This window comes from Balaenoptera ricei, chromosome 3 (genome assembly GCF_028023285.1).
Source record: "Balaenoptera ricei isolate mBalRic1 chromosome 3, mBalRic1.hap2, whole genome shotgun sequence".
Classification (NCBI taxonomy): Eukaryota; Metazoa; Chordata; class Mammalia; order Artiodactyla; family Balaenopteridae; genus Balaenoptera; species Balaenoptera ricei.
Window position 1 is genome coordinate 158,202,482 of NC_082641.1, and position 14,773 is coordinate 158,217,254.

The window sequence follows — 14,773 nt, forward strand, 5'->3', positions numbered from 1 at the left end:
ATTCTTCTTTCCTAAAATCAAGGCATAAAGAAATTGAATAAAACTTGCCAAAATGTCACCCGCTGCCTCCAAAAGCAGGTTAAAGAAGAGAGTGTCCAGAAATCAGGATGAAGTAAACTACTTAGAGAAGCCCCTTCTCCTATCAGTGGACCACCAGGGTAATAAAATGATAATAGGCCTTTTTGTCATCTTCTTTTTATAATTTATACATTTAAATTTCAGTTAACATTTAAAAAATATCCAATCAGAATGACAGGCATTTCCAGAAGTATCAGTTTTTTTAATCCTCACCCTTTTACAAATGTGAAAACTGAGGCTCAGTATAGCTGTCAAGGAATTTTCCTAAATCATTGAAGCTGTAAATTTGGGACCTAAGTCTAAATCAGTTTCTCATTTTATCTTGGCTAACTTCTTAAAATTCTGTTTAGGGACATGGGGAGGGGGAAGGGTAAGCTGGGACGAAGTGAGAGAGTGGCATGGACATATATACACTACCAAATGTAAAATAGATAGCTAGTGGGAAGCAGCCAAATAGCACAGGGAGATCAGCTTGGTGCTTTGTGACCACCTAGAGGGGTGGGATAGGGAGGGTGGGAGGGAGACGCAAAAAGGAGGGGATATGGGGATATATATATACGTACGGCTGAGGCACTGTTATACAGCAGAGACTAACACAACATTGTAAAGCAATTATACTCCAATAAAGATGTTAAAAATATATATACGAAAGCTATACTATAAAATAGATACAGTGATAATATATCTGAGAGGTGGAATTATGGCTGCTTTTTAATCTATTTTTGGATTATTTGATTACATGATTTCTCTATAAAGAATATGAATCCCTTGTGTAATAAAAGTTACTCAAAACCCAAAAAACAAAACAAAACAATTCTGTTTAGGAAAAGAGGATAGAATGAAGGTTTGAGCATAGAAATCATCTAGAAATCACTGAAGATACTGGGCCTGTAGTGCAGTTTCATTTGTAGTGGGTTTGGCTTACATTCTTTTTTTTTTTTTTTTTTTTTAATTTATTTATTATTTTTATTTTTGGCTGTGTTGGGTCTTTGTTTCTGTGTGAGGGCTTTCTCCAGTTGCGGCGAATGGGGGCCACTCTTCATCGCGGTGCGCGGGCCTCTCACTATCGCGGCCTCTCTTGTTGCGGAGCAGAGGCCCCAGACGCTCAGGCTCAGTAGTTGTGGCTCACGGGCCCAGTTGCTCCGCGGCATGTGGGATCTTCCCAGACCAGGGCTCGAACCCATGTCTCCTGCATTGGCAGGCAGATTCTCAACCACTGCGCCACCAGGGAAGCCCTGGCTTACATTCTTTTTTTTTTTTTTTTTTTTTTTAATTTTTTGGCTGCGTTGGGTCTTCCTTGCTGCACGCAGGCTCTCTCTAGTTGCAGAGAGCGAAGGCTACTCTTAGATGCAGTGCGCAGGCCTCTTATTGCAGTGGCCCCCCCTTATTGGGGAGCACGGGCTCTAGGCGTGTGGGCTTCAGTAGTTGTGGCGCACGGGCCTGGCACGTGGGATCTTCCCAGACCAGGGAGCGAACCTGTGTCCTCTGCATTGGCAGGCAGATTCTTAAGCACTGCGCCACCAGGGAAGTCCCACTTATATTTCGTTTTATTTCTATACAACTATCAAAGAAGGAGAAAGAAGTTGGGTAATATTTGCATTTGCAACTAATTAAAGCAGAATTGCTTTTAGCTTTAACAAAAAGATCGTTTTGTGATCTCAGATTAACATCTTTATTCTTAAATGGAGCATAAATAACATTTATTGGCTAAGATTATTTGCAATAAACAAGACTGTTTACTGTTTACCATCTAGCAGATGACTATTTGTAAGTCTCACTGAGTATCCTAAAAGCTCTCATTTTACCAGAGTGAATTTAAATTAACTTCAGCAGCCAGAATTAATGAAACCGGGTAAATGATGCAAAGATATTCCACAGGGTATTCTGTTTTAATTAGAGATAGAAAATGTGAGACATTAGAGGTTTTTAAAAATGTTGCATTCTATTACTTTCTCATATTTTAAATCTAGGAATATAGATGAAAACTAAAACATGTTAGCCACCTTAGTTCAGTTTTTAATGTATATCAGCTCTGAATTTATATTGAGTGAATAGTAAAGAGTCTGAATGAAGGACATAATCTGGAGGCATTCAGGTACAAGTAATAAACTTTATTAGAAGTCGAGTATCTGTTAATTAGCAGGCAGCTATATAACTTAACTATAAAGCCACTACAATTCAAACATTGTAGCATTACTACCTGAATGAACACATATACAAATTAAACAGAAAAGAATATCCACAAATAGTTCTAAGTATGTCTGGGAAGTTTGATTGTGATAAAGTCAAGGTATAATCTTTAAAATTGATGCCTAGAAAACTACACACCCATTGAAAACTAAAGTCTGTACCTCACACTACATACCAAAATAAATTACACCAGTTGCACATGTAAGAAGCTTGCAAGTTGCCACTTTATCCTAACAAGATGTGTCTTTTACAAATGTTTTCTCCCACTCTGTGGCTTTTCTTTTCATTATCTTGATAGTGATTTTCACAGAGCAGAAATTTTCTATTTTAATGAAGTCTAGCTTATCAATTCTTTCTTTCATGGATTGTGCCTTTGGTGTTATATTTTAAAAGTCACTGCCATACCCAAGGTCATCTAGGTTTTCTCCTATGTTATCTTCTGGGAGTTTTACAGTTTTGTGTTTTACATTTAGGCCTGTGGTTCATTTTGAGTTAATTTTTATGAAGGATATAAAGTCTGTGTCTAGATTTTTTTTTTTTTTTTTTTACTATGGACATCTAGTTGTTTCTGCACTATTTGATGAAAAGACTATCTTTGCTCCATTGTATTGCCTTTGTTCTTTTGCCAAAGATCAGTTGACTGTATTTATGTGGGTCTATTTTGGGGCTCTTTATTCTGTTCCATTGATCTATTTGTTCTTTCACCAATACCACCCTGTCTTGATTACTGCACCTTCATAATAAGTCTTCAAGCTGGGTAGTGTCATTCCTTCAACTTTGTCCTTCTTCAGTGAGGTGACAGCTATTCTGGGTCTCTTGCCTCTTCATATGGACTTTAGAATCAGTTTGCCAATATCCATAAAATAACTTGCTGAGATTTTGATTGGGATCGCACTGAGTTTCTATACATTAAGTCAGACAGAACTGACATTTTGATAATACCGAGTCTTCCTATTCATGAACATGCAATATCTCTCTATTTATTTAGTTATTCTTTGACTTCATTCATCATGGTTTTGTAGTTTTCCTCCTATAGAGGTTGTACTTATTTTATTAGATTTATACTGAAGTATTACATTTTTGGCAGTGCTAATGTAAATAGTGTGGGGTTTTTTTTTAACCTATTCCACTTGTTCATTATTGGTATATAGGAAAGTAATTGCCTTTTGTATATTAACCTTGGATCCTGCAACCTTGCTATAATCACTTATTAGCTACAGGAGTTTTGGGTCAACTCTTAAGATTTTCTACATAGATGATCATGTCATCTGTGAACAAAGACAGCTTTATGTCTTCCTTCTCAATCTGTACACTTTTATTTCCTTTTCTTGCCTTATTGCATTAGCAAGGACTTGCAGCACAATATTGAAAAGTTATAATAAAGGAGGACATCCTTGCCTTGTGCTTAATCTTAGTGGGAAAGCACTGAGTTTCTCTCCAGTAAGTATGATGTTAGCTATTGGTTTTTTGTAGATCGTATTTATCACGTTAAGAAAGTCCCTCTCTATTCCTAGTTTACTGAGAGTTTTTCTCATGACTGCATGCTGGATTTTGTCAAATGCTTCTTCTGCATGTATTTATATGTTTTTTTTTTTCCTTTTTTGTCTTGGATGTATATTAATTAATTTTCAAGTGTTGAACCAGCCTTACATACCTGACACAAATCCCGTTTGGTCATGGTATGTAATTGTTTTTACACTTTTTTGCCTTCAATTTGCTAACATTTTGTTGAGAATCTCTGACACAATTTTTATCACATTTCTACTCTAAAAGGTTTGGGAGTCTAACGAATTTAAGCTATTAATTAGTCTTATCAAACTGTGCTTTTTATTCAAAGATACACCATAGCAGAACCCTGAGGGAATGGATGGTGAATGGTAAGGCCTGAATTTACACTTCTTTTATTCTTTATACCCTGAACCCGTCTCTCAACAAGTGTTTACGGCTGATGTTTATTTTTTTGGAAATTAGACATAGCTCACTCCATTCATTCATTCAACAGATTCTACAGCAGAAGGGAGGCTTCTAAGGAGGTAGTGTGTATTAGTGGGGCTGCAGGTTATTACAGGGAATCCAAGCAAGGCCTCATAATGGAGATGGTGATATTTGAGAAAAGACCTAAAAAAGTGAGTGGATGAGTACTGTAGATAGTAAAGAGAACAGCAATTCAGGTAAAGGGAACAGCAAGTGAAAATGTCTGCCTACTATACTTGTTGAACATCAAGGACTAAAGAGTATAAGGTGTTTGGAAAAGAGTGAGCAAGGAGTAGAGGTAGAGGAGATGAGATCAAATATATAATGTGGAGGGTAATCATGTAGCAACTTTCCAGCATTTTAAGAACTTCAGCTTCAACTATGATGAAGGGGAAGACACTGAAGTCACATAATTCTTCTGACTTAGATTCTCAAAGGGTTCTCTGGCCACTGTGTTAAGGACACATTTCAGAGGGATAATAATTAAGATGACAGACAACGAAATCTTAATCCTGAGTGGTAATAGTGGAAAAATCGAGAAACGGTCAAATTCTGGTTCTATCTCAAAGATAGGGCCGACACATTTTGCTTCTGTATTGGATGTGAAAGGAGAGAGAAAGGAAAAAGTCAAAGATGAATCACATTTTGTAACTGAGCACCAGGAAGAATGGAGCTGCCCTTTTCTGTTTTGGAAAGTCTACAGGAAAAGCATGAGTGACTATGTGTGTATTTGATTGCAAGGTATGTTAAGTTTGGGATGTCTATTAAATGACAAAACAGAGATATTCTGTTAGTAAGCAGTCTTGTTAGGTGGACCCAGTCCGTAAAGGACAACCATCAACCTACCTAATCTGCTCAATTTGAAGACCCATAAAGGACTTTGGGGCATTAGTGTAAAGAGGGCTTCCTTTTGCGTTTGTGTGTATGTGTGTTATTTGCTTTCACACTGTGGTTAGGCTAAAGTAGCACTATTCTGGGCTTTCATCTTTGGCAACTTTTTTCTCACCAAGAAGCTTTTTTATTGGGTTGATGCCAAATGAGTATTTGCCTGAGTCTTCATGTCCTGATTCTTTAACTATTTTCCTAGTTTGGACAGCCACAAATTTGGTTAGTATTTGTTAATTTCACCCTTCAATGTGGACACACTTGAAGCCAAGTGAATTCCCACCACACTGATGGTAGACTCCATCTGAGCATGCTCAAAAGAGCACAGAAGGTTGTCCACGGGGAGGGTACTATCAGAGGCTGATTGACAGTATCTGTGTTGTAGACCAACTTAAGGGCAAACACATACGGTTCTTACGCTTTCCTGCTCCTGATAATAGGCAATGGCAGGCTCTGGATCACAATGTTTGAACCCAGCAGGAATAGTTTTGCACTCTATGTGGCATGACTATGATAAGGGGTCTATATCTTATCTAGCATGTATCTTCTTTTTTATGCTACACAAATACAAGGCTGTCACTTTCTGAGACAATAAACTTTCTCTGGCTGTGACAGATTCAAAGCAGATGCCATGTTAGAAACATTTCTGAATTAGGTGATTTGGGTTCCCTGACCAGGTTAAAAAAACAAAACTGTTTTTCTTCTTGGTTTCACATTTAAACAATATGAGTTAGTCTAAACTATATGACCAAAAAAATAGAACTACTAAAATAACAGGCCCTTATCATTATTATTTTGATACAATAAATAATAGAGGGATATTGTTTTACTAATAATTATCAGCATTTAGTAATGACAAGCCAAACATTAAGCCTTTAGGAAATTTGTGAACTCCTTCAGTTCTCACAATAACTGTCAGATTGGTACCAGTATTTATCACCATTGATGAAGAAACTCAGTTTCAGAGGAAGACACTGAGGCACAGAGAGGGTAAATGTAACTTGTCCATAATTGCCCGAGCTGCTATGCTAGTCTGCTTCATCAACCACTATCACCACTATCACATTTCTTTAATTGGACTTTAGATTCAGATAAACAATTTTTCCTGGTTGCAAGGAAATCATTTAACAAGCCCGGATTGCAATGCTTGAAATGCAAGTCTGAGCCCAAATCTGAGAACCCTAAACCATGTGATCAATAAAAATACTGAGTATCAATTCTGAGCCTTCTAGTATGAGTTTGCATTTAAAATAACAGGTCCAATTAGGAATACGTGTACAAATGGCATTCTAGGAGGGAATATATCCAACAGGTGTTTTAAATTCCTTTAGTGGCAATGAAAAAGTATGAAGGCATTTCCTGCAATACTAAATGAGCTGATTTCCTTTTGGTGGGTAAACACTGAACTTTGTATACAAAACTTAACCTGAAAGTATTTTCTAAGTATCCTGCTATTACTCTACTCAAAGTTAGCCTTGTTATCTCCTTTAACAAACAAGAATGGTAAGACACAGTCTCAGTCAGTATAGTACGGATAAATCATTTGCTGTCTTGGGGAAACTTGTACCTTAACAAGTGTCTTCTATTTGGGGAAGACAGGAATTCACAATTGCCATTCTCTATGCATATTATTGCCATATAAACTAACTCCAGCAAAAGAAAGCTATAGTTAGGTAGATCCTTTCATAAAGTGATGCAGTCACTCAGGAATACTTTATAACCTAAACCGACTGGACAGTCGGTAACCAATGAATTATCCTAATGCTGATTCATCTGAGAGGTCCTTTATTCCAATGACTTTCACTGCTATCCTTCTCTTTTCCTTTTGGAATTAAGAACTATGCATAAAGTCTTACTTACTCTAAGGTTCACCTTGTACCTCTCCTGTCATACAACTCCTCACTTTCCCCATCATATGGCACCAAATACCAAAAAGAAATCTGAGTACTCTGCGGTCATGGCACAGGTATTTCTAAAGAGATGAACACCTGTTCAAAAATCACTAATCCGAGAATAAATATATGGGGAAATGAACTGGGGACATGAATGGAATCAACTGAAACTGTGAGAGGCCAGCAGGGCAGATATGTGTGTCTGTATGTGCCTTAAAGAATAATGTTCTCTATGAGAAAAAATGCTTTATTGCCCCAAACTTTAATCCAATTAATATCTGGGAATATATTTCAAGACCACTTGTATATATGTGTATGTACATAATGTTAGCATTGTATATTATTTGTGTTATGTTCTCCCTTCTATTCATGGGAATATGTTGCCTTTAACGTTTAACCTTTCTTGTTGATCTTGTACATGGATGAAGGTTCACACAGTAAGATAAGTTCAAGGATTTCTTTCTCCAATACCATTGATATGAATTCCTATTACTTAATTTCTTTTTGATAGATTTTCAGATGACAGTCCAAGATAGTTCTGCCAATGGAAATCACAGGACTAACAAATATGGAAAAGACTTTGGAACACTTACAGTGTGTTTTCGTGGTCTGCATCAGAATTCTACAGAAGGCTTTTGGCTGAATTGACAGTGAAATGAGAATGGAAAGTTAGTGTATCAGTTACTTTTCAGTGTGGTATTTTTTCTTTTCTACTATTCTACCATGTATTAGAAATTACGTAAAAATCAGGAGAAGAGAAATGGTTAAGAAAAAATATAATCTGTCATGTTAAAGACATTCGGCACTTACCTAGACTCACAGGTAACATGAGAGAACATGAGAGCTGGCTTGTGAGAGCTAACCTTGTTCCAATTCCCTCACTGTCTTGATGAAAAGCTCTGAGGCTCAAAGAAGGAAGTGACCCTGCCAGAAGCATACCATGAATCCGTGATGAAAGGGAGACTCCTTGGCTTCTGTAGAGCCATGCCTCTGTGCACAAGGTATTAAAGAAGCATTAATTAAATGCGCCTTTACCTAACAACGTGGAGCTTAATCATAGGGTTTGGGCTTCTTCTCTCTTCTTTTCTTTTGCTTTCTCTTTTACATCCTTGGGGACCTTAGTTTTAAGTTGCTCTCTTGAACTGGATTTACAAGACATTTATTTTCACTAGCCCTTATTGTTTGGGATTGTAGGCTGAATTTTTAAGAAGTTGGGGAAGGATACTGAACTGCCAAAAGTTAACAGATTAGTGGCAAAGAGATAAAAATAATTATAATGCCAATTTCCCTGGGTATTCCCTGTGTACTTTAGGGGTAAAAATAGTATTTGTAAAGTGATCTCAAAATGTGCAAATATTACCTGTGGGACATAACCTACTGGTTAAGAGCACTAACTCTGAAATTAATTTGCTTGGATCTTTTTCCCCCAACTCCACCACTTATTAGTGGTGGGACTTCAGGAGTGTTACTTCTTTGTGTTTCACTTCCTCTTTGAAAAACACAATAACCTCACCCATTTTACAGAGTTGTGGCGTGGAGTTAATACAGGTAGAGTGCTTAGGAATCCATGCCACTCTTAAGTCTTTTAAAATCAATCTTACTATTGCTGTTACTACTATTATTATTTTGTTAGCTGCCCTTGAAAAAGTTTGCCAGCAGTACTCACTTGCTTTTCTTTTTGTTGTATATTCTCTACACCCCACTTAAGCGTTCTACCAAACACGAAAAGACTCTTTTCAGATATTTTACACCTCTTTACTTGTCTGTCACAGCAAAAGTAAAAGGAGTGTGGCTCCCCTTGACTGAACAAACCAGAACTTTGGTTTTCTCCCATTCATACACATTGGTGAACAGATGTGAAAAAAATGACTCCATGGGGCTTTCAGTCTGGAGCCAAACATCCAGGCTCTGTGTAACTCGACACTATTATGCACACATGTTGTTCCCTTAGGACCCAAAGGAATTTCAACTAAGCCCATCATTATTTCAGGAATATGAAGAATGCTTTTTGTGAAGTAGTTGAACATAAATACAAGAAAACAGAAATACAAGAGAAGGCAGAGGTGTTTCGTATCACGACTTTTTGAGAAATGCTCAGAGCTCTAAGATGTAGCTGACAATTCCCCCATCAGCTAATGCTTTCAAAGTTACCATAAATTTCACCATAAATACATTTTTTCAGCAATGGCAATAACGCGGTGACTCTACTGCTCAAATCCTCACAGTGTCAGCATTAAATACATTAAAAGGGTAAGTGAAAATGTCTGTCTGATTGCTTCTGACATAACCCCGAGATCTCTTTCATTTCTGTACTCCATCAATTATAATGTGGAACATTAACACAAATTATTTCTAAACACTAACAAGCAATGTAGCAACAAGTGGCAGACAATCAAGGGGAATTTTGCCATAGCACGGTGCTTATTTTGTTACAAGCAGGAATGCAAGCCCAAAGGATGTAATTTAGAGGAAACTCTGTCCTGTCTATTCTCTAGGAACTAGAACAAGGAGACTGAGAGAAGATGATTCTGGGTAAATCAAACCGTTTTCTCCTATACAGCTGAATAATAGGGAGCAAACTCCCATGGAAGATTGTGACCTGCTTGCAAGAAAGCTAGGAGGTTGCCCTGGCTAGGGTCTTTTATATACAGTTATTCAAGCTCAGACTTGATCATCTGTCAGGGATGCTACAGTAGGGAGAGTTTTGCCGTAGCTGTGAGACTCAGCAAGATCACCTCCAACTCTAAAACCTACAGTTTTAATTTAATCACCAACACCAGCCATCATTAAGAGCGACCTCAAATAACTCCAAATCTGTTCATCTACTCACATATTCTTTACACAGTCAACAGGCCTCAAGTGATTACTACATGCCAGACACAGTCCGAAGACACAGAATAAGGGATAAGAAAGGTAACAACCTCTGTCACTGTGGGGCTTGAGTTCCTTGGGAAGAAGTTCATTTAAATACAAAGAGGCACCAAAGATAATATTTGTTTTGATTATTATTCTGTGAAAGAATTAAGGTAATCTGATAAATTGGGACTGAGTTCGGGTAGTAGGACAATCAAGGAAAAATATCTTTAAGAGATGAGTGCCAAAGAATAGAAAGGAATCATTTATGGACAATTTTTCTGGAAATAATATTTCCAAAACAGCAAATACAAAGGCCCTGAGGCAAGATGAAGCTTAACTACAATCAAGGAACAAAGAGAAGCTAAAAGGTTAGGTCAGGAGATAACCACACAAATTTACACCAGCTGGTCCCTAACTTCAAGTCTACGTGGATATATTCTTGAGGTGAGTTAGACATATATATCATCCAAAAAACAAAAAAAAGTTGACTCCAAAATTACCGTGGAAATTCTGAGTGAGACTGTTTACAAAGGCACAACCATATTAAAGATCACAGCCATCACTCTCCAAACTCCACTCTGGCCATCACTTGCAGGCATTTAACAGGGGTGTTTAATATCCTCTCTAAAATATTGGGCAGGAAGAACAAACATCCTAGCATGTCTGCACCGTGCACCTCGTGTCTCACAATTGAAAAGTAGCTGGAGCTCACCCTGCTGATGGCTTTTCCGGTGTTTTTTACCTTTTATTAAGAGTCCCATCTCTTTTAAGAACTGGGATATATTTTTTGAGGGAATTCAACTATAGGAAAATTCAACTGACAGAGATCATACTGTACTTGACTTTTCTGTTCTTTGTTACATTTATTTGTTGAGACAAGCGTCTGTTCTTAGCCTTTTTGTAATGGCACTGTTAAATAGAACAGACACACAGTACACTGCACATACTTAAAGAACACAATTTAAGTTCTGAAATATGCATATACCCATGGAACTGCCAACACAATCAAGAAAAGGAACATATCCATCACTTGCAAGTGTTTTTATGCCTCATTCATAAAGCCCCTTTTTTTCCCCACATTCCACCCCTCCACATCCCCAAGTGACCACTGATATGCTTTCTATCGTTAGAGATGTGTTTGCAGTTTTCTAGAAATTTATATAAATGGATTCACACAGTGAGGACTCTTTTATCTGGCTTCTTTCACTCAATGTAATTATTTTGAGAGTAACTCATATTTTTGTGGGTATCAATAGTTGATCACTTTGTCTTGCTGAGTAGTGTTTCACTGTATGAGTATACCACAGTATGTTTATTCATTCGCCTGTTGATGGGTGCTCGAGGTTGTTACAATTCTGTCTATTAAAAATAAACATGCTATGATGATCCACGTACAAGTCTTTGTATGAACATATGCTTTCTTTTTCTTGCATAAATATCTAGGTGCAGAAAGGCTGGATCATATGGTAGGTGTATGTTCAACTTATAAAGAAACAGCCAAACTGTTGACTGAAGTGACTGTACCATTTTCCTTCCCACTAGCAGTGCAAAAGACTTCCAGTTCCTACACTGCCTCACCAGTACTTGGTGTGCTTGGACTTTTTCTAATTTTAGCCATTCAATAGGTGTGTAGTGGCATCTCCTGGGGCTTTCATTTTCATTTAGATAATAATTCATTACATTGAGCAACTTCATGTGCTTATTTGCATCCGTACACCTCCTTGGCAGGATCTCTTTTTAAATATTTTTACCCATATTGTTAATTAAAAAAAATTTTTCTGATTACTGAGTTTTGAGAGTTCTATACGTGTTAGAGACACAAGTCTTTTCAGGTATATAATTTGTAAATATTTTCTTCCAACCTGTGGCTTTTCTTTTATTAATAATGGCTTCCAAAGATGAAACCCAATTTATCACTTTTTTTCATTTATGGATCTTGTTTTTGGTGTCATCTCTAGGAAATCTTTGCTTAATCCAAGGTCAAAAAGATTTTGTCCAAGTTTTAGAGATTTATGATTTGATCTACATTTAGCTAATTCTTTATATGGTGTGAAGTAGGGATCAAAGGTCATACTTTTGCATATGGCTATCTAGGCACAATATCCGTGTGCTATATACTTCCAGCACCATTTGTCAAGAAGACTATCCTTTCTCCTCAAAGTTGGCTTTGCAGCTCTGTTGAAAAATCAATTGTCCTTATATGTGTGGATATGTTTCTGGGATCTACATTCTATTTGACTGATGTATTATATCTGACTCTTGGTTATAATATATTCTTTCACTGATGTCTTTTCACTTGCTCATGTAAATAGTGTCCCAGTAATATAGCCTTACCATTTGACTGGACATACCTAGGTATACCTGAAATGCGTTTGATAAATCGATGGATCTTGCACTCAAACTAGGGTTACTTTCCAAAAACACTTAAAACGTTGAGGTGTAAAAACGATGTATTCTACAGCCTTCCTGCCTCAACCAAGTGTATGTTAACACATCCCCATGAGCTATTTTGCATGTGTATGGGGCTGTAGAGTCTGGGGAGTATGAGAGTGGTATGTGCTGTCTATCCCAAAAGATCATCATACGAGGCAAAGGAAACATTAAGGAAATAGATAGGAATAGTCAAGTGCCAAATGTTAAAATATTTCTCATGCGTTTTTAATATTTACATTGAGATAAATAAGCAAATTATTATAAAATAAAATACCAAACTTTAGAGAATATTTCAAAATGCTCTTTTTTGCCAGATGCAACAGGATACTAGGAATAAATAGAGGAATTTTCTGGAACCAGCTTGTCTTTCCTTTTTTTATCACCATCGAGTGATGGGATTGTATTTTATTCAGTGTATTGTACATGTGGGTGTGAATAAGATGGAACTTGTCTCAAAGAGAGAAATGAGCAAAGAATATATGTTGTCAACTTGTCTAAAACATTTTTTCATGTTCTGACTCATTTTTCTTTGTATTGGCATTTCAAGGGATTTCGTTTTTTAATTTGACTATTAAAATACCTTGATAACTTCAGTGAAATCCCATGAAGATAATATAAACAACTGGAATGGAAAATGAAAAGATGATAATAGCAACCAGCACTGTGATATTTCTTGTCAGTGTTCTTTACTATTTAGAATAGTAACAAATCCCATATTCATTTGACTTTTTGAACTTTGGCCTTTACTTTGGTGGAAGAAGTTCCTTTCACTTTGCTTATTATCTGTTTGCAATGAAAAACAATTAATGACCATATTTTGATATGATCCTCTTAGAGTTGTATAGAGGGAGGATAGTTATGCAACTATTTATATATCTATGGGTTCAAGGAAGTTTAAAGGCTTGATATTTGAATCCCGTGGAATGTAGCCTCCTTTCCCACAGGGAAATGAACATATACATGTACTTAATGTAGTTTAAAATAAAGCAACACCTGTTCGTAGAGGCACCTTCTATTCCAGGCATGTTTAGGTAGAGGGAAGGGGAACAAGAGCTATAAAACATAATTCTTGCCTATAAGGAGTTTACAGTTTAGGGGGGTTGAGGGCACTCAATGACTCAACGGGGATGAGCCTGATGCAGCTGGCTACAAGGTCACCCTTGGATAAACTCTGCTTTAGGAAAGACCAGCCTACTCTTATTCTGTTAAACTCTTTAATGTGGTGTCCAATAAACCTGAATATCAAGCTCAAACGCCACTTTAGAAATGTTTCCAGGGGTGCTAACAGCCAACAAGTTAATATGATTCCTACACACTTGACACAACTAACCAGAGGTCTTGAATTCGGTGAGCATATTGACCTCCTTTAAGAAAGATCACCATTGAAACTTCGAATGCTAAGTTCTAAGAGAATGAAGTAAGTAATAAGTGATATTCAGCTTCAGAGGTGGAAGAGAAAAGAGGTCTCACCTTGAGTAGAACATGTTGTTGGATTCTCCAAAGTGGCAAACAATAAGGAGAACACTAACCAACTAAGACTCTGAATAAGTTGAGAATTAACATGAAAGCCTAAGATGGAGGTCAAAATGTCCCCTAGATTGAAGGATACACTTAGGCTGAAAGGGAAACGATTGAAAAAGATGTAGAAAATGCTAAATATTTCACAAAAAATTTATTAGAACTAATAAAACAACTTAGCAAAGTTTGTTTGCAGAATATGAAATCAACATATACGCATCACTTGCATTTCTGCACATTAGCAATGAACAATCCGAAAAAGAAATTAGGAGAACAATTCCATTTACAATAGCATCAAAAAGAATAAAATACATAGGAACAAGCATAACCAAAGACATGAAAGACTTGTACACTGAAAACTACAGTGTTACTGAAAGAAATTAAGGAAGACATAAATAAATGGAAAGACATCTCATGTTAATGAACTATTGTTAAAATGTCCATACTTCCAAGGCATGTAGAACGTGAGAGCACAGAATCCCCGGAGCTGTTGCAGAGCTGAGGACTTCTAGATTTCTAAAGGAAGGGTGCAGTGTGTTACCCTAATCTCTGAATATATACAGTGCCTTGGAAAGGCTTCTGGGTCTGGATGTTTCTTAGAAGGGCAGAGGAGCCTGCTGGTACTCACTGTATTTGTAGGCAAAGGGTGCCTACTTGAGGGTGCTAAGTGTCTGGATAAGTGAAGAAACGTTAATGTAAAGCAGAACTGCGAATACGACCTAATGGAAACTGCTACACGCTCTCGCTTCCGCGGGGCTCTTCAGGCCTTAGGTAGGGGCAAGTTCTCAGGTCAAGTTTCCCTGTAGCTCTAGAGCATGACAGAATGAGCCCCCACCCATGCTATGGAAGCACCGTGTTTCCTTAGAGAAAACTCCTTTTCTTTCCAGAGGGCTGCCTACAGTGACTAGAGGCCAGTCGAAAACCGTGTTATTTAGGTATCTTCAGGG